Source organism: Pezoporus occidentalis, unplaced genomic scaffold (assembly GCF_034315485.1).
Source record: "Pezoporus occidentalis ecotype Australia unplaced genomic scaffold, CSIRO_AGI_Poc_V1 ctg240, whole genome shotgun sequence".
Lineage (NCBI taxonomy): Eukaryota > Metazoa > Chordata > Aves > Psittaciformes > Psittacidae > Pezoporus > Pezoporus occidentalis.
This window is the reverse complement of record NW_026914286.1, coordinates 631,407-655,516: the sequence shown is the minus strand read 5'-3', so window position 1 is coordinate 655,516 and position 24,110 is coordinate 631,407. Positions and strand designations below refer to the sequence as shown.

At 38.3% G+C, this 24,110-nt stretch overlaps 1 protein-coding gene across 6 annotated transcripts in view; it reads right to left on the bottom strand.

Annotated features, from left to right (window-relative positions):
- The window catches only part of MGAT4C (MGAT4 family member C), a 399,878-nt gene that overhangs the window by 79,421 nt on the left and 296,347 nt on the right, over window positions 1-24,110 (bottom strand). For 3 of the 6 annotated variants that reach the window (XM_062622353.1, XM_062622350.1, XM_062622355.1), the window contains one exon: window positions 3,564-3,680. The exons of 2 other annotated variants lie outside the window; for them this stretch is intronic. The gene's annotated coding sequence lies outside the window, so the exon portion shown is untranslated. The remainder of the gene's footprint in view (window positions 1-3,563; window positions 3,681-24,110) is intronic. One more of the 6 variants, XM_062622352.1, reaches the window with a different exon arrangement.

Here is a 24,110-nt window from a genome sequence, read left to right as displayed (position 1 = left end):
TTCATTTCACCCACAAATGGTGCTGGGGCATGAGTCTAAGCTATAAAATACCTTTAAATTAGGGTTAGGGTTAGTGTTCACAGGGCCATAAAGCTTAAAACTCCAGGGATACTGTGGCTGCAAATGCATGCCAAGCGGGGCACGGTATTGTAACTGCATTGCTCCTTTCACAGTTTTTATATATTCCACCCATGGTGCTTGGGACCTTATCTCAGCTCCAATTTGACATTTGATGCTCCTTTCACACATATGCGAAACATATTTCTCTTTACAGCTGTCTGTTTGTATCTCTAATTAATTTTCTTCTTTGTTGTTTCATTATCTTAATAATTATAATTGTTTTCAATGCAAATTCTTTTAATACATCCACATTTTTGGCACTCACTGTTATTTTGATGTTTCAGTCTCACTGTTAACATGTTATTTGTTAATGTTCTTTTTAAATTATATTGCATTTCAACTTCTCTTCATAAAGTATCTTATTTCATTTTCTGTTCTTCCAGAAGGAGCATTTATGTTCAATACTTTGTCATTTTGCTCTCATGTTTAGATAGATGATTTCTTCCGTGATAGTGTCAAAACAATAACTGCTGATAATACAGTATCATTCATCATGAAACCTGGTCCTATTTCATGCCTCACAGTCTTTTCTGTCCTATAAAACAGTGTGAATTCGTTAACCTAAAACATCTACATCCCAGGTGTTTTGTGAGGCTGTGATGGCTATGTAATGCTTCAAAAGCACATGGCAGGTCCCTGGTACATTTTATGCTTTAAATATTCCATGTTTCAACTCCCTGTCCAACTCTACCTGCCAGTTTACTTTTGAGTTCAAAGATTAACTTTTCAGAGAGCTTGCAGGAATGCATATTGCTTGATCTAAGGACTTTGTATTTCTTGAACATGCAAGAATGTGTTCTTAGCATATAGAGCTTATTCATAGCCACAGGCCACCAGCTGAGCTGTTGGTGCAGGTCAGCAAACACATAAGACATTTTGTCGATAGCAAGTTGCATCTCAAGCCACTTGGCCACTCCAGAACCACAGCGACTTTAGGCTGATTATTCAGGTTTTCCTGGAGTGTTTCTTGAAGATTCTGAACTATAAGAAAGACTGAAATGTCAGGAAAAGAAATGTTTGGATAAGGGTATTACAATATCTGAAAATGAGAAAGGAATCAATCAACATAAAAAGGACATTGAACTGTTGGAACAAGTCCAGAGAAGGGCCACGAGGATGATCAGGGGACTGGAGCACCTCCCGTATGAAGACAGGCTGAGGAAGTTGGGGCTGTTCAGCCTGGAGAAGAGAAGGCTGCGTGGAAATCTCATAGTAGCCTTCCAGTATCTGAAGGGGGCCTATAGGGATGTTGGGAAGGGACTCTTCATTAGAGACTGTAGTGATAGGACAAGGGGTAACGGGTTAAAACTTAAACAGGGGAAGTTTAGGTTGGATATAAGAAGGAAATTCTTTCCTGTTAGGGTGGTGAGGCACTGGAATAGGTTGCCCAGGGAGGTTGTGAATGCTCCATCCCTGGCAGTGTTCAAGGCCAGGTCGGACGAGGCCTTGGGTGATATGATTTAGCGTAAGGTGTCCATGCCCATAGCAGGGGGGTTGGAACTAGATGATCTTAAGGTCCTTTCCAAACCTAATGATTCTATGAATCTGTGATTCTGTGATATTTGCTGATTCTGAGGCCAAAATGTTTCTTTAAACTGAGTCTGTTTGGTACAAAAAGTGAGAACATTATTTTCAAATGATTGATAGGTAAAATTACTCCTGATAATAAGGAAATCATAAACTGTAAAACCTGCATAATTTAGTTTAACTGTGAGTAAATGTCTGAATGCATAACCGGAGTAACAGGATGATAATATGAAAATTGACTATATTAAAAACCCCGAACCAAATAAAAAACCAAACACAAATTTTATTAGACTGTGAAATAATATTTCAACAGAAGAAATAGAAACCTTATTTCTTGCACCTTACCAATTTGCATATTGAATTATCAAAATCTCAAGTATTATTTTACACAGTAGTTTTAAAGACTGTCCAGGGACACTTAATAAAGATCAGGAGAGGGGCACAAATCAGAAAAACACCCTCACTCACATGGCAGAAAAAAAAAAAAAGTGAAATTATAATTCTATAATGAGTGAAAGAAAGTTATTTTTTATGGTTTAAAGAACAGATATCAGCTTGCTCCATGGGGGGGGAGATGGGGGTGTGGGTTTGAAAGGAGGACAATAACGTTTTAAAATAAATGCAACCTAGACAGTAACAGGCAGAACAAACATGAATTGGGAATTAAAAAATCAGTTTCAGAAATCTGACATATTTTTAACAGTAGTGAAAGTATCTCTTTATAACCACTGTGGAAAATAGGTGGCTTCAAGTTAATGAACTATTTTCAGTTCAATAAACCTAAGGGAATGTTTCTCAAAGACTTGCATACATTTATAAATGTGAAAAAGCTGTATTTCAGTATATGTAGAGTAAGTTCAAGGAAGTCTTTGAATTTAGTATCCAAGGGAAATTTACAAGAAATATCAAAGAGAACAATGGAAAAACAAGCTAAGAAAGTTATAACATTTTTCTGTGGAAATATTAATTCAAAGCTGATATAGAGTGCCCTTTGTTATATATTGCTATATAAGACTATTGAACTTTATGTTATTAGTGATTTTTAGCATTTCAGGCAGACATTACATTGCAATCCGTCATGATGTCTCCCCTTAGAAAGTATTCACATTAGTGTAATAATTTTCACTTATATTTTTATTGTCTGGGTTAATATTAATTTAAATATTATGAATAAAAATTAGCATTAGATTTTACTCTAGAAATGTATTCTCTTATGTTATTAACAAGTGTAATAAAACACTGCTTGATGAATAAAAATCTAACAGAAAAATATATTTCCATCAGTTTATAACATCATTTCACTGATATCTTATTAAGATGTATGTTTATTAGCAAATTTAAAAATGTTTTTGTAACCAGACCCATTACATTTCTAGTTAGAACATCCAGGGGACATTTTCCCAGGGAAAACTGTTAATAGAAAATATCTCAATGGTAGTAAAAAATTGACAATCTAATCCTCTTGAGATAAATAGATAACTCTTGCTCTATGTATAAACTCTGCAAAACTGAAAATCTACCTACAGATCTGCTAGTCTGTATCTGACTCCAATAAACCTGCTTCCTTAGATAAATGATGATAGGGACCCATGGTTTTGGTTTGTTTCCCTTATTATCATGTAGATCTGGATTTCTTCTGTAGAAATAAGTCTAAAAAAAAAATAAATCAGCTTGGTATACTTTTGAACTTTAAACCTTTTAAAAATATAGTTAATAGCAGCATCTAAGACATTAATAGACATGACCTAACAATTAAGTGCATCTCTCACATTTGATAAACTGTCTCATCTGCTAGGAATGTGAGAAAAAATTAACCACTTATCTTGGAAATTCCTAGCAAACAGCACTTACATGATATATAAAACAAAAGAAATATATTAGCACAAAAAAGAGAACATAACATTAAACTTCTCTACCCTAATGGTCAGTACCTCCAGACCGAGTTCTGAGCCATAGGTATCCAACAGTCAGGTATGTCCAGAATGAAGTAGGAAAATCCTCTTCCTTCCTTTGAAGATGTTAACTTATTGTATCTGAAAGGTTAAATGACTCTAGTTATTTAAGCATTATTGCCCTTAACATGAAGGGCTCACTCTGACTGCAGAGATTCAATAAACTATTATGCTTGCACTGTAAGAGCCCTGACAAAGAGCCTTACCAGTCATCTGCAAAAGAAAGCTAGCACAAAGAGGCACCTGACACTATTTACTGAGAGTAATGGAATTATCTTTGCCCATTTCCTGCTTCTTCACTCCCTGTCCACTGCCAGTAATCAACGAAGCTCATCATTGCCTGGGACTTGAGGACAAATGCCTTCAGCACCTGTGCACACTCTTCCCATGCTGTTTTTACTGGCACACACTCTGCTTTAACGACTTCATACCCTTTCACAGGGAAGATCCTGTGCCATCCACAGCCTGAGGAAATCGTGGCCTCATGGACTTTCAATATACCTTTTGTTTATTTTTTTATTACTACTAATGAGCTGATATCTTGTTACCTTCTCCCTGTCCCTTCTGTTCTCTGGTAGACTGGACAGGACTTGAGAGGGTTCTGAGAGACTGAAAACCTTGTATATGAGCCCTGTATGGTTCTCCTATTCTTATACTCTATTTTCTTTCACTATTCATGACAAGACTGCATGAAAGCTGTTAGGAAAGCTTTTACAGCTTGGATTTCCTTTGAGCCTTGAGTCTCTGCACCAGTACAATTTGGACTGTGAGTGATTCCAAATTCCAAAGCTTAAGGGTCATCTTCAGGGGATACACATACAGTAATTTGTGCAAGACTGATGGCTTTGGTATAGGGAAATGCAAAAAAAAAAAAAAAAAAATCTGCATCTTATGAATTGAAGAGCAGATGATTGACTGTAAAAACAATATATAACCTGTATAAATGGAAGAATATTTTTAATTTAAAATAGTTAAATGAATTAAATGTTGCTGAAAACAAACAAAAAAAAACCCTACAGCTAATAATTAATTAAGTATCCAGTTTGAAAAAAAAATATACAGACAAGGAAGAAGAATATTTAGAAGAAACTGAAAAAAATATCCCAGACTGTGACTTGTCATGTATCTTATTTCAAGCAGATAAAATTAAGACTGTGTTAGAACATAACAATTAACAATTCACCATCATGCAGAAACCATGTAGTGATCATACATGATTAATATACAATGAAGGCAATTATCTTATTAGACTTAATAGGACCTATAAAAGGGAGACAAGTCACAGGCTTGGGATAGTAATGAAATAAGCTTGCAGTCTGATCAATTTGCATGCAAATAACCTCATCTGAATGAAATTAATGTTTGCATTTTTATACTATTCTGCAAGCATTACCTGTCCCATTGTTCTATCCTCATTTTCTTGAATTTTCTTAGAAGTAAAAAAAAAAAAAGCCAACTAAGACTCTAAAGATCACCTTGTACTCTGCTATTACATCAGTTTTCAAATGTCCATTTCTGACTACAAGCTTCTTTGACAGTCCATCAGAGATGTGGCTGAAATTATTTATATCTTGTAAACAATTTTAATAAAGATTAAAATAGTTGAAAAGTATATTTAATTTGAAATATATTCATGTGTTTGAGAAGGATAATGAAATGTTAAAACCTCACATTCAAATGAACAACACATCAGTAAATTTTATTTTTCCGTATAATGAAAACATGCCTACATTTTAATTTTATTTGGTTTTATGCATTCCATAATTAAAGAAATAAAGAAACTGGAGTCATATTTATCTTCATCCACATTTTATTTCAAAAATTTTAGTTTATGTTTCCTGCAAATTATATTTCAGAAGAGGTAAATACTGTTTCATTTATTTGCTTTCTGTGAAGTTGCATTTTAGACCTAATGCGAAGATGCATGAAAAGGCTTTTCCTTACACCATCAGATCTGAGTCTGTCAGTGAAAACCTCTCCATTAATATATGTTCGATAATGCAACATGCTGAATAATCTGATCACAGCCTAGCAGAAGAGTTAAGAGCATATTGCATTTTAAACACAGGAATGTGTTGCGCTTATTTAAATTTTTCATATGAAGAAAGAAGGTATTTTGACAGGCGAGTATACATAACTCTAGAACTGCACAAAACCAAGCGCAACACAAGCTCCAGACAAATACAATTCAAAGAGTAATTGCCTTGAATTTGTATTTTAATGAATATCTCACTAATTCTTTAAATAACTTCTATTATTTTGGGCCTAGTGAAACTTGACTTCTATCGTTCTCCATTCTTAATATTCCAAACACAAAAGATTTTACTGTAATATGAATATACAAGACCACACAATTCAGTGATTACTTCCCCCTCTATTAAATATCAGAAAATAGAAGAGAAAATAGCAACAACTGCTCTTCATTGTCCTTTTCTGTTGTTATTCAGACAAGCTATTGAAAGGATCAATTTATATTATCTTAAAGAACTATCCATATGATTGGATTGCTACAAAGAAGACTAGACTTGAAGTAGAAAGCCAAGAGAGAATTTTTGACATACTGAAATGAGCAAGTGCCAGGTCTACAGCCTCTAAAGAGAGACGAGGGCTATCCCTTAAGAGTCCTGCTCATGTGCTCTAGTAGCATGCTCTGGTAAGGTTTTTATTTTTAAAGTAACTAACAACAGTGGTGTGAAATGTAGGCAGAAAGGCTAGGAAGACATTCAGCTGTCATCCTGCTACCTCTGGATTTCCTCCCCAAGCTCAGAATGGAAATATTTTTGAAATTATTTTAGATAAAGTTGGAAAAAAGGAAATTACCTTGGTGGAATTAACAGTAAACTATTAAGGGTAATGAGAAGCATTTTCAGAGAACAAAGAAGAGAAGTAATCAGGAGGAAAGGAAATTATGAAATCAATAATTTGGAAGTTGGGAGATAGCTTGCATTAAACATTTCAGTCTCAGAAAAAAAGCATAAAATTGTGTGTATTGACTACAGTTCTTAAAGAATCATGTTTAAATAAAACATGTGAAGGAGAAGATGATGTTAATTTGACTGTTCTAGTCATGCTGAAAAATTCTGTTCCATATTCTCTGATCAATGAAAGAAAAAAAGAACAAGAACGAATGTCATATATACAAGAGAGAAACTGATCTGAAGATGATAGTTAAGATAGAAAGAGGAATAAAATATTTGAGTTACCAAGTGCTAGAAAATGAAAAATGCTACTATAAACAACCAAATTCACTTGTGGCTATCCAACTATAAGCAGGAATTCCATTACTCATGATAATTTGGAAGTGTAAAGCAGAATCACCTCAACTTTAAAAATCCAGTATCGCCAGAAATCTAAACTCTCTTCTTACAATGTTTCAATATGTAACTCCACCATTTTACCCTGGAAACTGAAAAGATACATATATAATACTATTTCCGTGTCTTCCTGCCTGCAAAGGCGTGAGGAAGGAATTCTGATGCTTCCTGTACGTAAAGCTACGTTTTAGCATGTTCTGACCTATAACATTTGTCAATGTAGTGTGTTTATCACATCAATACATCTACTTCCAAAGATAATTGTCATAGGTTCACACAAAACATCAACAAAGTAAAGGTGCTTCTATTCTTGTGTGATCCACTTACAAATATGCAATCAGAGGGAAAATATTTAAATTAACTCTACTAAGTTCATTATAAGATTCAGGCCAAACACCTTGTGTGGTATCATATGTACAGGTAAAAGAAAACAGAAACTGGAAATCTTTACCTTTTTTTATTTACATAAGGGGTATGCAGATGAAATACATAGGAATCAATCTGGTAGAAAAAAATATTTATAACTGACTTGTAGTACTATGAAAGGAAGTTTCTTATTTTGTTCTTTTTTGTGTTTTTGTTTGTTTTGTTTGGTTTTTTTTTTGTTTGTTTTTTTTAATAGCATGTACAATTACTTGTGTATTTTCATTTCAGGACTTTTCCATTTTTTTTTTTCAGTTTTGAATTCTATTGGTAGATGCAGAGAAAGACAGATGTGGAAGCTATGTGATGATGGATGGACTTTGTCATCCTTTCAGGAAGGTTATTTTAAGTTTCTTCAGATTGTATAATGTTGAAAGGCATCAGACAACTAGAACAAACTGGTCTTGATGAAACAACATCAGGCGAAATGTAGATGTAGAGAAAAGTACTTGCGAAAATAATGTCATGTTGGTTGATTGAAGAAGTTTAAGGCAAAGTTTAGAGAAGTGCACTGATTTTGAGTTACTCAGTTTTGCAGAAGTAACTGACGCTCCTGCATCTTGATTACCACTTGGAAAAACTGCCTGTAATCCATTAAGATTTAAGGGTCTTAGACCTAAGAACTTCACTACTCAAGGCTTTACAAGTACTTTTCTGCTGACTCCCACTTTAAAAAAAAAACACAATATACTCTAAAAACCACAACAAAAACCCAGCATGAGTTATAAGGATTAAATCACATTATTTCTGTCACGAGATTTTGTGAGAAATAAAATTTGCAATATATCTTTGTTATTTTATGGTGTCTATCTTCTCTAAGTCTTTTGGTCTTAGTAAATTAATTTAACAGAAGGAAAAGAAGAAGAAACTTGCTAAAGATGACCTGATATTAATCTTGGTCTACCTGAAGAAAAGAGCTAGTTCAAGATTTATTAGTAACTGAAAATGAAAAACATGCATGAATAATCCATGCTGCTCACAGAAAGTCATTGTAACACCAAAACTTACTTTTATACAATGGATCAGTTTTGCTACTAGGAATGTTTGAATGCAGTTAAGTGTTAATCATTGAGACAGTGTCTAACTACATGTGAAAGAAATACTTTTATATTAGGCCACTTAGACTTATTACTCTCAGTGTCGCTAAACAGACAAGTTGAATCAATGTTTTTTTTCTTCAAAAACCTTAATCCCTCGATGTATAAAACTCTCCCTTGAGCAATTCTAGATCTACTTGTCTTCTCAGCACAGATTGTCCTTGATGTCTCTTCTCTGGTGGGCTTTCATTAGGGAGCAATCCTTCAGTGTGAGTTAGATTAAACGGAATCCCTTAAATCAGCTGAATAGCTTAAGATTTAGCAACAGAAGGACATAAATAAACAATCTGACATTCTTTTGATACTGGATTTTTATTTTTTTTTTCTCTACATGCTACAGTTTGGACTAGAAAGGTAGATATCCCAAGGAAACAAAATGGTACAGAATCACCAAAGTAACAGCCCTTCTTAGATGCCATCTAAGTTCCAATACATAGAGTAAATCTAGGACCATTTGTCCTGGCACTGCTCTGTAAATGTTGGTCAAAAAGTAGTTAATAACATGGAATTAGATACCCTACCAAGGAATAAACTATTTTTTTCTTAACAGTAGGATGCTTTAACACCATCTTTCCTCCTTCATGATGGCTTACGCTAAATCATGTGTTCTGGAGATAGAAAAAAGGTCACAAACTTTTGTCCCTTCCATACATAATGTAATTCTATTTCAGCTTATTGAAATAAATATACTTTAAACTATTATATGGATTGTATGCAAAGTCATTAGTATGACAAGAGCATGCAGCAAGCTCACTGCACTAGACTTCAAGAGAACAGACTTCAGGTAGAATCTTCAAGAGGACAGACTCTTCAGGAACCTGCTTAGTAAGGTTCCATGGGATATAGCCCTAGAAGGCAGGGGGGCCCAAGACTGCTGGTTGTTATTCGAGGAGCACCTACTCAGGAGTGTTGCATCCCAACTAGAAGGAAGTGAAGCAGGAGAGCCGGGAGATGAATAAGGAGTTGCTGAGGAAAATTTGAAAGAAAAAAGAGGCTTATAAAGGTGGAAGCAAGGGCTTGCAGCCTGGGAAGAATACAGAAATGTTGTCTGGGAAGCTAGGGACCAGGTTAGGAAAGCTAAGGACCAGTTAGAATTAAACTTGGCTAGGGACGGTAAGGATAACAGGAAGGGATTCTATAGGTACACAGCAAATAAGAGACAGACTATTGACAACATGGGCCTTCACTGGAAGCTAGCAGGAGACTACCTGGCTACCCTGGTTTTGGAGAAGGCTGAGGTTCTTAATGACTTCTTTGCCTCAGTCTTCACTAGTAAATGCTCCGACCACACTACCGAAGACTTGGAAGGCAGACTCAGGGACTGTGAGGATGAAGACCTTAGGCCCACTGTAAGAGAGTATCTGGTTTGAGACCATCCTAAGAACCTGAACACACACAAGTCCGTGGTAGCTCTCAGTGGATAAAGAACTGGCTGGATGGCTGCACACAAAGAGTTGTGGTCAATGGCTCAATATCCATTTGGAGACCAGTAACAAATGGTGTCCCTTAGGAACTGATGTTGAGAGAGTCCTGTTCAACATCTTTGTCGGTGACATGGACAGTGTGATTGAGCGCGCCCTCAGCAAGTTTGCTGGTGACACCAAGCTGTGTGGTTCGGTTGGTACACTGGAGGGAAGGAATGCCATCCAGAGGGACCTTGACAAGCTTGTGAGGTGGGCTGATGCCAACCTCATGAAGTTTAATCATGCCAACTTACACCTGGGTCGGAGCAATCCCAGGCATATTTACAGGTTGAGCAGAGAAGAGATTCAGAGCAGCCCTGCGTAGAAGGACTTGAGGGTGCTGGTTGATGAGAAAATGAACATGAGCTGGCTTCAGTGTGCCCTCACAACCCAGAAAGCAAACCGGATCCTGGGCTGCATCAAAAGGAGTGTGACCAGCAGGTTGAAGGAGGTGATCCTGCCCCTCTACTCTGCTCTCCTGAGACCTCACTTGGAGTATTGTGAACAGTTCTGGTGTCTTCAACATAAAAAGGACATGGAACTGTTGAAACAAGTCCAAAGGAGGGCCATGAGGATGATCAGGGACTGGAGCACCTCCTGCGTGAAGATAGGCTGAGAAAGTTGGAGCTGTTCAGCCTGGAGAAGAGAAGGCTGCATGGAGACCTCACAGCAGACTTTCAATGTATGTGAAGGGGGGCTATAAGGATGCTGGGGATGGACTCTTCATTAGGGACTGTAGTAACAAGACAAGAGGTAATGGGCTAAAACTTAAATAAGGGATGTTTAGACTGGATATAAGGATGAAGTTCCTTACTGTTAGGTTGGTGAGGCACTAGAATGGGTTGCCAAAGGAAGTTGTGAATGCTCCATCCATGGCGGTGTTCAAGGCCAGGCTAGACAGGGTCTTGGGTCACATGGTTTTGTGTGAGGTGTCCATGCCCATGGCAGGGTGGTTGGAACTAAATTTTCTTAAGGTCCTTTCCAACCCTAACGATTCTATGATTCTATGATAACTATTTGACATGATCACAGTATCACAGTATCACAGTATGCTAGAGATTGGAAGGGACCTGTGTGTTACACAGGAATGTGTCCATTTTGAATGTCCCAGGGAAGGAGACACAACCTCCCTGGGCAGCCTGTTCCAGTGTTCCGTCACCCTCACTGAGAAGAAGTTTCTTCTCAAATTCTTGTGTTCCAGTTTGTACCCATTACCCCTTGTCCTATCATTGTTTGCCACTGAGTAGAGCCTGGCTCCATCCTCGTGACACTCCCCCTTTATATATTTATAGACACTAATAAGGTCACCCCTTCTCCTCTTCTCCAAACTATAGATCCCCCAGTCTTTCCTCATAAGGGAGATGCTCCACTCCCTTAATCATCTTAGTTGCCCTTCGCTGGACTCTCTCCAGCAGCTCCCTGTCCTTCTTGAACTGAGGGACATGACACGAATCTAATCAACATTCATGTGCATTTCCTTCCTATGAACAAAGCTTCATGGTAGTTCTCATTTACCTGAAGCCTTCATCATACAGATATATATATAGTCACACACACATTTATAATTTGTATCATATTATTTAATTTAGGAAGAAACTTAAACTGAGGATTGCAGCAGTTTTGTAAATTTTATATTTATTGAATATCTACTCACATTTAGGATATATTCTTGAAGCTATGGAATCTACTTGTATTTAATGTGGCATTTTTTATGTTCAATTTTTATTGCCAAAGTTTATAGACAAAAGGATAAAATTTGGAATCCTAGAGATTCCTATTTTATATTTTATGTTAGAAATTCTCTCAGGTTTTCTTGTGAAGTTGCAAGAAAATCCTACAGGTGGGTTTTGTGGCCTAAGAGTCTCATAGTCCTCAACTGCAAACTAGTTTAATTCCTACAGAAAATCTTATTCCTTATCATTTTTCATACTAAATGCTTTAGTTACAGTGTGTCAAAATACTTAAATTTGCTCTTTTAGACTTTGGATATAGTTTTCAGAAATGTGGCTTTGGTATTTGTATAACTGTGTGCTGTATTCAATTTTGGAAGCTTATTTTCATCAATGATGGGAATACAGATAAACACAAACCATGATTTTGAAATGTTGAAATCATTGCTAACATCATCGTAACAGAAAACTTTAACAATTGTGTTATATTTAGAGTATGGTAATAAAGTAGCAATAATATACCCAGAGTGGGTTTGTCTTTACAAAGATAAAGATTAGGACAGTTTTACAGAGAAACAGTAACTTATCTGACAATTCCAGAATAAAAGTCAATGATAGTATCAAGTAGATGAGCACATAAAAATGGTTGACCAAGGAATCTAATGCTTTTCATTGCTTTTCATAGCTAAGCATGCTAAGCATGAAAAAACATTTATGAAGATGAAAATGATGGCAAGATCATTCACTTTGTTACATGCGCATGAATCAGACTGTCTATAGACTAAAATCTGAAACAGATATGTCTGACTTTTTAGAGTTGCTAAGGAGTCTACAGTCTCCTGCCTTAGAAAAAGATATGTTTTCCTAAGCCTCTACTTAGCTTCTGTAACTGCTAGTACATCATATTCTGCTTTGATCAAATTTTCTGATTCACATTTAAAAGATCAATAGTCTCTGGCAAGTACAGCATGAGGAACTGTAAAATTAAGAACAGAAAAGAGCTGTAATGAGTTTGAATTTTTTTTTTTTTTGAGGGGTGGCGGGAATGTTAGGTGTTGTCTGGTTTTGGGTTTTTAGTTTTGGGCTTTTTTTTTTTTTTCAGGTCTTCAGACTATTTCTCATGCCGATAAAAGCAACTACAGTAAATCACCTTTCTCATTAATTGGTTAATGAAACTCTCATGTGAATTTGAGACCTGTAGATAGGTGGTGAAATAGCTGTAAATGTTTTGCTTTACTTGCCCACCTGGTGATCCTTTTTGATACGTGGTTCTTTTTTCAGACTTCCATATATATGTAACCATATAATTTTAGAGGCTATCTTCAGAATGTGTGTTTCTTATTCCAGGCACGTAGGGTGCTTGATCAACTGCCTACTTACAAAAAAAAAATTACAAAACTGCAGCAAAGGAGGTTTCAATCTTGCTTTGTCAGAGAAAACGCAGGTAATAGAGCACAGTGTTGACATTCTGATGAAATTTCATCAGAAATAAATGTCCACAGTCCATCAATCCTCTAAATATGAAAAATCAGAGATCAATTGAGCTATTAATTCATGGCAGCATTAAATATTTTGTGTGAACAGTTTCTGTAATTATATTAATTTTTAATAAAAACAAATCCTGCCTGCATCTCAGCACTGCAAGAATGGGTTGCTCTGGTATAAATTAGCCTCAGCTTCATGACAGTCTCCTAGCATGATATAAAGTTAATTTGATTATTGGAATAGTGATGCCAGTCAATGCTAGCAAGCAAAACAAAAGGCTAGGGAGTGTGAAATAGGTGATCCACGTAATGGAAATGCTTTTCACAGGTGCCTAATGGTTTATGGCTTATGGTTTAGCAAGTCCTTCCACATCCACTTGGCATCTTTTAACTCAGAATCTGAGAGACATAGAATAGTCTATGTTGGAAGGGACCTTTAGAGGTCATCTAGTCCACCCATCTTCAGTGAGCAGGGACATTTTCAACTAGATCAGGTTGTTCAGAGCCCTGTCCAACCTGACCTTGAGCATTTCCAACCATGGGGCATCCACAACCTTTCTGGGAAACCTGTTCCAGTGCCTTATCACCCTCATTGTAAAAACTCATGTCCAGTCTAAGCCTATCCTCTTTTAGTTACTTTGTTTAATGTCATTACCCACTTTCAGCAATGTGGTCACAGAAAAAAATCTTAACGAACTGCTCAAAATATCAAGGGTAGTTCTCAAAGTACTGCTTAAAACATGAGAATAATTCTACCTACCATTTGAAATCACAAAGTCAGAAATAAAACCACTATGAAGTAATGTATTGTAATGAAATGCCACTTTCTCAGGAAAGCATAACACGTTATTCCAGAAGAGGAAATTAGCAGCAGTTAACCTTATAATGTTGGACCTTCATTCCATTAACTCATCTTAAGAATTCTTCTGCCTAGTCAAAACCTATAGAATCACAGAATCATAGAACAGTTTAGGTTGGAAGCAACCTTCAAAGCTCATCTAGTCCAACCTCCCCGCAATGAGTGGGGAGATCTTCAACTAGATTAGGTTGCTCAGAAGCACATGCAGCCTGGCCTTTAATGTCTTCAGGGATGGCACATTCACCACCTCTCTGGGCAACCTGTACCAGGATTTTATCACCTTGATTGTAAGGAATTTTTTCCTCAAATACAGCCTGAATGTCCCTTAATCCTATCACAACAGGACTTACCATGCTTGATCTTTATATCCCAATATACATCTGGAAACCTCCCTTAATACTTTTCATAACAATAACACAAATAATCCTATTAGAATAGCTCTACTTCTTTCTGAACTGAGCTGTGGGTGGAAACTAGCAAAAAAAAATTTAAAACTGAAAAAAAAACTACCCACCTAACTATGTTTTTATCAGGATATCAACCCACACACTTGGTAGATCTAAAGATATTCAGTATACAGATAACTATGCCTCTCTTCCAGCTTATATCAAATTACAAATTCTTCAGGCAATTGATTGTAAGGGATGACAGTATAACAATAACATTAAAAATAGATCAATATGTAGTATGTTTCTCTTAGAGTATATGCAGTATATGGAGTTCAGATGGTAGAGACACGTATGACACTGTGAAACAATGATTTTAACACTAAAGTTACTGAAGCTTTCCATAAAGTTCATACCATGAAGTACCTTTATACTTTATTTTAAAATAAATTGGCAAAATAATAAATGGCAAAACAAAAAAAATCCTGATTTTTCTGATATATAAGGTCATTAAAACTACTTTCTTTTTTGCACTCTTTCATAATATAATTGCTAACCCCAAAGGAAAGAATAAACTTCACAATTAGAAAGCGTGAGTCTCTAGGGCCCAGCAGCCTGTTTCAGAAAGGCAGGATTAAAACAAATTAAATATATTTAATTGCAGAAGGAAGGAGAAGTAAAGAGAAACACAATACTGAAATTTTATGTGGGGGTTATCTCACACATTCTGAGTTATTTTTCTGTATAAATGATATTTATGTTATTAAATTCTCTACATGAAAAAGCAGAAGTAGCTCCCCATGGACTACCAAACTCCAGATTACCTAAAGCTATCATAAAAGGTAGGGTTTAATTACAATTAATAGTTCAACTGTTTACCACAGAATGGAGAAATTACACCAGGACATATAGCCAAATAAGATATTGGTCACATATATTTCCCTGCAGGATCTAACTTACATGTTTCCCCCACAGTTTTTCTTGAATCCTAGCTCTATGAATATAGTCCTGCATTTCCATGGCAAATTCAAATCATTGGTACAAGACATTTAAAAGTAAGTGTTGTGATTTAAGGCCAGCCAACACTGTTCCCAGGCTGGAAGTCAAAACACAGCACTGCACCAGCTACCACAAAGGAGAAACATGACTGCTACTGCTGAATCCAGGACATTATCCACCCCTTATTCCATACCATTCATGTCATGCTCAGATCCCACATTTTCAATACACCATCGCTCTCCTACGTATATTCATCCATATACACACAGACCAAGAGAAAAAAAATAATTTTCTTAGTGCATGGACCAATCCCTATAATGCTGCTGAGTCCGTTCAGTCCATGATGTCAGGTTCCATCTCTTGTAACAATCTTTCAGGGCAAAAAAGGCTGTGTGCAGTATTGGATTGTTGCCTGCTGATGCTGGTTGTTCCTTTATTGAGGAACTCATCTGGTTCTATCAAAGTTCATTCTCTGTTGGGATGATGGTTGGAGGGAAGTCAGGGCCAGTCGCTGGTGACCTGGAGACATCTAGTTGATGGGCTATAAAAGCATTACACAGCAGGCAACAGCATACAATTGAGTTCACTGGCTGTTTTCCCCTAAAATCAAACCCCCTTGAGGAATACATCGGACTTCCCCATCTTCCCCCATTACCCACCAAGTATATGCAGGTCCCTGAGCAAAAGCAATCCCACCAGTGGATTTGCCTTTACCTGAAGCAGGAATAACCCAGACGGTCTTCCCCAGCAAATTCTTCATATGCACCACGGGAACTTTGTCCCCCTCTACAATATGTAAAAGTTCTGACTGGGCTGGGCCGGACCTGTTGGCAGATCCTCTGGTGTTGACCAACCAGGGGGCCTTTGGTAAGTGTGTATCCCAATGCTTGAAAGTTCCCCCACCCATTGCTCTCAGTGTAGTTTTTAACAGCCCATTGTACCGTTTGATTTTCCCAGAGGCTGGTGCATGGTAGGGGATGTGATATACCCACTCAATGCCATGCTCTTTGGCCCAAATATCTATAAGGTTATTCCGGAAATGAGTCCCATTGTCTGACTCGGTTCTCTCTGGGGTGCCGTGTCGCCACAAATCTGTTTCTCAAGGCCCAGGATAGTGTTCCGGGCAGTGGCATGGGGCACAGCATATGTTTCCAGCCACCCGGTGGTTGCTTCCACCATGGTAAGCACATGGCACTTGCCTTGGCGGGTTTTCGGCAGTGTGATATAGCCAAGCTGCCAGGCCTCCCCATATTTATACTTCAACCATCGTCCTCCATACCAAAGAGGCTTTAACCGCTTGGCTTGTTTAATTGCAGCACATGTTTCACACTCATGAATAACCTGGGCAATAGTGTCCATTGTTAAGTCCACCCCTCGATCACGAGCCCATCTATATGTTGCACCTCTGCCCTGATGGCCTGAAGTGTCATGGGCCCACCGGGCCAAAAATAATTCACCTTTATGTTGCCAATCTAAGTCCATCTGAGCCACTTCAATCTTAGCCGCTTTATCCACTTGTTGGTTGTTCTGGTGTTCCTCAGTGGCCCGACTCTTGGGTACATGGGCATCTACATGACGTACCTTCACCACCAGGTTCTGCACCCTGGCAGCAATATCTTTCCACAGTGCAGCAGCCCAGATGGGTTTACCTCTGCGTTGCCAGTTGCTCTGCTTCCATTGCTTCAACCACCCCCACAGGGCATTTGCCACCATCCATGAGTCAGTATAAAGTACTGGCCACTTTTCTCGTTCAGCAATGTCCAGGGCCAGCTGGATGGCTTTCACCTCGGCAAACTGACTCGATTCACCCTCTCTGTCAGCAGTTTCTGCAACTTGTCGTCCAGGACTCCATACAGCTGCCTTCCATCTCCGATGCTTTCCCACAATATGGCAAGAGACATCAGTAAACAAGGCATACTGCTTTTCCCTTTCTGACAGTTTATTATATGGTGGGGCCTCTTCAGCGCGCACCACCTCCTCCTTTGGTGACATTCCAAAATCTTTGCCCTCTGGCCAGTCCATGATGACTTCTAGAATGCCTGGATGACTGGGATTTCCTATTCGAGTTTGTTGTGTAATTAGTGCAGCCCATTTGCTCCATGTAGCATCAGTTGCATGATGTGTAGAGGAGACCCTGCCTTTGAACATCCAGCCCAGCACAGGCAACCGGGGTGCCAGGAGGAGCTGTGCTTCAGTGCCAATCACTTCCGAAGCAGCTCGAACCCCTTCATAGGCTGCCAGTATCTCTTTCTCAGTTGGAGTATAGCTGGCCTCAAATCCTTTATATCCCCGACTCCAAAAGCCGAGGGGTCGACCTCGAGTCTCCCCTGGAGCTTTCTGCCAGAGGCTCCAGGTAGGACTGTTCTCCCCGGCTGCAGTGTACAGTACATTTTTTACATCTGGTCCGGTCCGGACTGGTCCAAGAGCTACTGCGTGAACTATCTCGCGTTTAATTTGCTCAAAGGCTTGTTGCTGCTCAGGGCCCCGTTTTAAATCATTCTTCTTCAGGGTCACATGATAGAGAGGGCTTACAATCGAACTGTAATTTGGGATGTGCATTCTCCAGAAGCCCACTGCACCCAAGAAAGCTTGCGTTTCTTTCTTATTAGTTGGTGGAGACATTGCTGTTATCTTGTTAATCACATCTGTGGGGATCTGTCTACGTCCATCTTACCTTTTTATTCTCCAAAATTGAATCTCCTGTGCAGGTCCCTTGACCTTACTCCGTTTTATGGCAAAACCAGCTTTCAGCAGGATTTGGATTATTTTCCTCCCTTTCTCAAAGACTTCTTCCGCTGTATTGCCCTGCCCTACACAATAATGTCATCAATGTATTGCAGGTGTTCTGGAGCTTGTCCCTGTTCCAGTGCAGTCTGGATCAGTCCATGGCAAATGGTAGGGCTGTGTTTCCACCCCTGGGGCAGTCGGTTCCTAGTGAACTGGACACCCCTCCAAGTAAAAGCAAACCGTGGCCTGCACTCTGCTGCCAAAGGAATTGAGAAAAATGCATTGGCAATATCAATCGTGGCATACCACTTGGCTGCCTTTGACTCTAGTTCATACTGAAGTTCTAGCATGTCCAGTACGGCAGCACTCAATGGTGGTGTGACTTCATTCAGGCCACAATAGTCTACTGTTAGTCTCCATTCTCCATTAGACTTTTGCACTGGCCATATGGGGCTATTAAAGGGCGAGTGGGTCCTGCTGATCACTCCCTGACTCTCCAGTCTACAGATCAGCTGATGGATGGGAATCAGGGAGTTCGGTTGGTGAGATATTGCTGCCAGTGCACTGCTGTGGTCGCAATTGTCACTTGCTGTTCTTCAACTTTCAGCAACCCCACAGCAGGAGGATCTACTGAGAGACCAGGCAAGGTGGACAGCTGCTCAATTTCCTCAGTCTCCAAAGCAGCAATACCAAAAGCCCATCGGTACCCTTTTGGGTCTTTGAAGTACTCTCTTTTGAGGTAGTCTATGCCGAAGTTTAAAACCAGGCAGAGGGCTTGTTCACTCACTCCCCCCCTTCTTTCCCTCCCCATACTCCCGGAGGGATGGAGAGGAGAATCAAAAAGAATGCAACTCCCACAGGTTGAGATAAGAACAGTTTAGTAACTAAGGTATAACACAAATCACAACTGCTACCACCAATAATAATAATGATAAAGGAAATAACAAGGGAAGAGAATACATCACCTCACCACCAGCCAACCAATAACTCACCCCCCCAGCCTGACCAAGCCCCGACCTATACCTCCTCCAACCCCACAGTCTACCAGCCCTTCCGGCTAACTCGCAGTTACATCCTGGGCATGACGTGCTGTGGTATAGAATACCTCTTTGGCTAGCTTGGGTCAGGTGTCCTATCTGCTTCCTCCTGGCTTCCCCTCCTCCCTGGAAAAGCATGAGGCTCACAAAGTCCTTGACCAAACGAAAACATCGCTGTCAGCTCTGTTCCCAAGCCGAAAGTGAAAACACTGCACTGCACCAGCTACCAAGAAGGAGAAACATGACGGCTACTGCTGAACCCAGGACACTCCAGAAATATAGATGGGTTCCACCCCTTGACAGTTTGATGGCATCAGGGTACACTGTGCGCCGGTATCTACTAGAGCCTTATACTTCTGTGGGACTGATGTGCCAGGCCATCTGATCCACACAGTCCAGTAAATCCGATTGTCCCCTACCTCCACCTGGCTGGAGGCAGGGCCCCTCTAATGGTCATCACAGCGTTGGACACTTAAGTCGTGGTGAAAGGGATTATTCTTCGTTATCACAGGAGCTGAAGTAAAATCAGCTCTTCCATTCCATCTGGGAAACTGCTCACCAGAGACTGAAGCCGTAGCTCTCATGGGACGATCAATCTTGGCCCTTGCTCCCCTCTTCAGTTCACTCACCCGTTCCTCCAAAGCTGAAGTAGGTTTTCCATTCCACTTTGTCATGTCTTCTCCGTGATCCAGCAGGTAAAACTATAGGGTACCCCGTAGCGTATACCTCCTGTATCTCCTCTCTCAAACAATAGGACGCCTTTTGTTAATAGCTGAGACATGTGTTGGTACACGTGAGGAGCTGGATAAATCAGATAGATCGTCCCTCAATTGTTTGAGGTCCTGGGACAGTTTTTCCACAGCTGAGATGATGGAAGGGGTGAGATTGTCTTCGAACTCTCGGAGTTTATGAACCATTTCATCCACTGTTAGTGGTACTATGTCATTCCAGGTTACTGTTGCCAATGAATGGGCATATGATGACGGTGCATTCCGTGTAAGTTTTCGCCACATGGGTCGTGTACATTCAACTTCATCTGGATCTATGGGTGTATCCCCGTTATTCGGCTTGATGTGATAGATCATCTCTACGATGGCTGATTCCCTCAGAGACTGGATGCCTTTGTCTACAGTAGTCCACTTGGCCGAATGACTCATAACGTCATCCTTGTATGGAAACCTTTTTTTCACAGCTGCCAAGAGCTGCCTCCAAAGACTGAGGGACTTTTTCTCTCTTGCAATTGCTTTGTCAATTCCCCCTTCTCTAGCAAGTGATCCCAGCTGCTTGGCTTCTGTACCTTCTAGTTCGTGACCATCGGCCCCATTGTCCCAGCATTTTGAAGTGATGCTGGACTGGGAAGGAACTTGGGCTATAGGATTTTCTTTTAAAACTTGTGATAGCCTAATGTCAGCAGAGTAGAGAAGACTGGCTCTCAGCTCTGTGTCTACCCTAATTTGTTCTGAGCTTTATACAGAAAATGTCTTGACTTAGCTTACAGTCTGATAGAACCTAATTTCAAAGACACACAACACTTCTGGGATGTTTCAGGCACCCACTATGCATGCAGTTCTCCCTTTTCTTTTTCTCTCTCTTTGGGTCCACTCAGAAGGTTCCCTATGTATTCTAAGATTGGTCTAGTGGTAAAGGAGTACTCGAGAAGCAGTAGGCTCAGATTTTGGCCCTCCTCCGTCAAAGCATGTTCAAATTCACATCTATCTTTCACTTTGACGAGAACAGTCTAAAAAAGTAAACAATAAGCAGTATTCTACTTTTAGTGCAATAGTTTGCTGCTGGCTGCATTAGCAATTAATGTGGACCAAAAAAAAAGAGTCTGTAGATCTAAATGCTTTTAGGCTGAGGACCCAGTTTTCACATTTATACACACATGTGCGGTTGGGTACGGTGGTGCTGAAAGGAGGGTTATTTCTTATTAATTCCACTCTGGTCCTGTGGGATGAAAACACTGGAAACACGGGTTTGATTTTAATTCAATGGGAAAAAAATTAGAGTGCATAGGCTGAGATTCTTCTGAGGTAATTTCCAGTAAACAGAGAAAACCATGAAATTCACTTTAAAAGCTCACTCCCAATCTAAACTAAACTACTGATATAATAGTTCTGCATTATGCAGCAAAACGAAGTATACTAGAGCCTAAACTTGGAGAGAAGTTCCTGAATTCTGGTACTTGCTTGTGCATTTTTTTTCATTGATTACTTGATAGAAAAAGTGTAAAAACTTCCATACTGTATATCTAACACCAAAATAAGACTATGTTCTTATAATCTTCCATAATTTCTAAAGGTCACTGATGAAAAAAAAAAAAGTATATATATACATTGGTTACTTGGTAAATTTTTGTAGTAATCCATTATTCAAAGTTTTTACACCACTTGAATTAACCAAGCAAAAAATATGTATACATTTTCTTTCAAGCAATCTTACTTTTGAGTCCAAGTCACTGCTTTTCCAGCTGTTGCTTAGTATCAAATATAATTTAAAAATGTAATCTTCAAGAAATGAGTACTACACTGTTCTCAGGGGTCATACATATTTACATGCAGAAAAATTTTGGTGGAGGAAGTTTTAATGAAAACTATACCATGAGATCCTCTAACAGTTTAGAGAGGAAAATGTTTCCTATTTGCAGGAAGAGGCATAAACATTCATTTTATGAGCTTCTGAGGGGCTAGATACAGCAATGCAGCTGGTTCTGGGCCACTCCTCTCCTGCTTTCTAAAACTGATGCATAAAAAAAAATTTCCTTCCATCCTTGACTCACAGGTATTTCATGTTATAATTTGCATTACTGTAATTTGTATAGTGAAATACATGAACAATGCTTTCAATAATTCAGTGGCAAGCTGCATAAAATTAATTGGGAAAGAATTCAAACAGTGTAAACACAAAGGATAATACTTCTTTTAAAACAATGAAACTGAAAAAATCTTCTAGATATATGAACAAAGTTTCAGAGAATCAAGCTCCAAGGCAAATTAAATAGCTATAACTTATAACAATTTTGCAAAATATTATTTATTAAGATTTCATCCCCAACATATGGTTTATAAACTATTTATATCCAGAAGTATGATAGAATATACCATCTCTTTCTAATCACTTCTACACCCTGTTATTTAGGATAATAACAGACCACACATGTAACAAACAGAATTCTTTTGATGACCAGGAAAGTGTACTTCGTAGTGCAATTAATTCTCTGTAAAAAGGATTTCTTTTAAAACCCTGTGATTAGAGCCTCTTTAGAAATACTTTTTTCCTCAGTTTTCTATGCTTTGTTAATCGTATCTATCTGAATCTCTCTGCAATTTTCCTGCTTATCAGAAAAGATGCTTAATGAATTGTGATTAGTCCATTGGATGGAGTTTTATAATTTACATTTTTTGAAAGACATTCATGCTGCTCTAAACAGTTATCTCCTTTATTATATTTCCAGAATATGCTAATAGCATAAGAAAGAGTGAATTCATTCTCATCACTGAATAAAAGCACCACGTTGGTTCATGAAATGTGATAGAGAGGGCAACCTTAAAGCAGAGGTATACATACCAGTCAAAACTGGATCAAAAATAGACAAGAAAAAGCCTGAAAAAAATCTGCATGATGGATAGCTTTGTATAGATTGCTGAAGCACACCAGGAATTCTGCTTTAGTTGAAAACACACTTTATTTTTTGCCTTGTGTGTACAACTTCTCATTAAACATATGCAAGGGCATTTTTTTTTCCTTTCTGAAAAAAATATTAGTTTCTGCCACTCAGCAAAGCTAAGCAATATGTTTCTTCTTCTACATGACTCACTTATGTGTTTATTTTTTTAAAGGGTATTAAATGCATTCATTTTATTTTCTCTTCCCCCTACTCCCCAAATTTCCAAAATGCTTTGATCTTCCTATACAGACTTTTCTTTAGACTTTGCAGAAGGAAAACTAACCTGAAAAGCTTTTAATACTATACTTTTCTTCAGCAAAAATAACGTGCTACTGGGCTATTTTCTTGAAATAGTTTAATTATTAGCTCAAAAAAAAAAAATAAACCTCGTTAGATTTTCTCTAGCCCAGTATCCTGCTTCTGCCAGTGGCCTACTGTGAGCGTACAGGGAAAATATAGATGGCATAGGTCAGGTATGAGATGGCTCTTTGCTCTGGGTACCTCATGGGTACATCACAACTTCCACTGATTCACTTTTTGTCTCATTTTCTCTCATGTTGTCTAAATCTTTTAAATCTTTGTGAAACAATTTGAAGGAAATAAATAAACATATTTTGTAACACCACACGTACATACAAAACCAACATACATAGCCAATCTATCTCTTCCATTCACAAGACACATGTACTCATGCAATAGCAAATCTTGACTGTAGAGTATGACTAATGATTCTGATATCAGTTATTTACAAACTGCAAGATTTTCAGTGAAGTGACAAGGTTTTGCTTTATATTCACTGTTGTAAAAGTAAACTTATTTTCATATTGACGGTATTGAAATGCACAATACCAATATTTTACAGAAGAATGTGTTTCTATTTGTGAAATGCACAAATTTCCCCTTTTGTCATTCAGATATTTAATTTTTACTGTAAGTTTACGCAATCTTCTTTTGCACAGAAATATTGAATATTAAGGGAGGGGGAAGAATATTAGTATATACTTGGGAAATGAGATGTATTTACTTTCACTATCATCTTGTGCATATCCCAGTATATTAAAGTACAATGAATATGACACGTGAAGATATTTTGTATTAGATAATAATTTAAAGATTATCTGCAAAGCAGACAAATTGGAAAATACTAGTTAATTAGTAAGTATTGAACATTGCAAATTACTTATCAAGGCTAAGAAATTATAGGGCAAGCAATTTAGTGAATGAGAGGCAAAGGTATCTTATGAATCATCTGCAAAAGACCTGGCAGAATCAGTAAGATGATTTCTTTTCGGAATGTACCAATGGTCAGAAATACAGTGTTTTTACTTGACATTTAGAGCAAGGTAGAGCTTCTATCTGCAGTAGGTACTCGCATTTATTTTCTA